We start from the raw sequence: 2,047 nt of genomic DNA on the forward strand, positions 1-2,047 counted from the left end.
CATTCCTATAAATAGGGTGCCTTGCCTCATGTATTTTCACCTAGATTTTGAAGATAGTAAAGAAACTCTGCTTGACTAATTAGTGAGCTTTGTCTCCTAAATTATTTGAGTCTTATCTTGAGTGTGTGAGCATTTCAAGTGGCAGTTCTTCCTTACTTATCTTGGAGTTTCTCACCCTCTAATTGGCATGTTCATCTTTCCCAATCTCCATAAGCTTTCTTCATCTCATCTTTTCCATTCCTTTCCATTTCGTCTTTTACTTTCTTCATTATGTTATTGTTTGTGTCTTTCTCCATTCAGTCATTTTCTTCATTCCTTCCTTCATTTTATGCTCTTTAATTTCCGCCCTTGCATCATCCACACCATATTCTTGTGTTTTTTTCTATTCCCTTCTGAAGTGAACATTCACACTTACTTAACCACTTGGTTAAGTTCATGTCTAGTGGGAATCTTCTTAGGATTCTCACCTTAAATTGCTAATCTCAAAATCATAAACAAGAGCAACCAATTAAAATGTTCAATCCTAAAATCAACTCACATCATGAACGCTCCAAGCACTTGCCCAAACTCACCTAAGCCAGAAGCTCCCATAGGATCTCACTCCAGAAATGTTGGGCCTGTTTTCGTCAAACTCGCCTAAGCGAGCCCAATCATGCCCAGGCAAGAAGTCACTTAGTCCAAGGCCAACTAGATTAAATATGAGGTGTGAGGCACAACCCTAGATATCAATTGGGAGAATAAAAGGTGATAGAAAATCCTAGAGGAGGCAGTCGACAAGGAGAAATATCTTGGATCTTTTTTTCTTGTTTTCCATGCGGCCAACATGAGTGGATATCCTACCCTTTGGGATTGAGACTAATATGTTCAAACTCTTATGTATTGAGGTGATATTTAAATATAATATTATGTTTTTGATTGATGATTGGTATTGTCATTTTATTTGTAATGCTTGTTTTACCATGATTTAGATCCTTAGATTTGACTGAAAAGTACTTCTAAGTTTCTGACCCAAATGATAATGCTTAACATATTTGAATTCTAGTAATAGATTTGAAATTTTAACTTCTATCAACATCTAATCGTAATGATAAAGAGTTTTTATAAATATGCGAGTAATAAATATTTAAGAGACTCTCTTAATAATTTTATATGTGAGGAATCAATATAAATGAATTTTATAACATCCATCAAAGGATAGAATATTATTATACTTTTCAAAATATAAAAGAGTAAGAAGGATGAACCACAATCCTAATTTTTCAATAAACTTTTTAACTTGCTTTCTTTATAATTCTTGCAATCACACATAACAAACTTCCAAAAAACTTTATTATTTTGTTTTTTATTTAGTGAATTGTATATTTGATAATTCAATTGTTCCTTGTGGGTTCGATATTCATCCTTAGGGACAAATTATTACTCCTGACACGATACACTTATTGTAAAAGAGTCATCAAATACCACAGTCAGGTCTGAGATGATATGATGAAATAAAATGGGAAAGAAGAGGAGAAACACGACAAGACCAAGGAAGCTCGAGGACCTCGTTTTTCTCATTACACTCCCCTTAATACATACATAACTCATATTTTGGAAGTAGCCTAGAATGTCGAATTGATTCCAACTCATCGGAAGATTCCCACCCTTTGAAATGTTGATGTTATGAAACAATTTCGATATCATTGTAACTTCAACCATTTCACAAAAGAATGCATAACTCTTAAGGACAAGATAAAAGAATTGATACAGGTTGGACACTTCCAAAAGTTTGTTAGAAGTGACCATCGCTAGATCCCTCGCTCTCCTAAGTGGAGGGAGGAACCATCTCGACGAGAATATGATAGAAGAGAATATCAACCTCACAATGATCATGAAAAAGATAGAAGTCAACCAACACAATGAGCCTGCTCTGACCGAGAACAGATGTCTCGAGAGGGACCCTTGATGGGGGTCATTAACACTATATCCGGAGAATTCATCCGCGATGGGGTGGCTACCTCCGTTAGAAAGCATCATTTCCACACTGTACAGTCGGTCAATTCCATTG

Source organism: Phaseolus vulgaris, chromosome 1 (genome assembly GCF_051622355.1).
Source record: "Phaseolus vulgaris cultivar YP4 chromosome 1, ASM5162235v1, whole genome shotgun sequence".
NCBI lineage: Eukaryota > Viridiplantae > Streptophyta > Magnoliopsida > Fabales > Fabaceae > Phaseolus > Phaseolus vulgaris.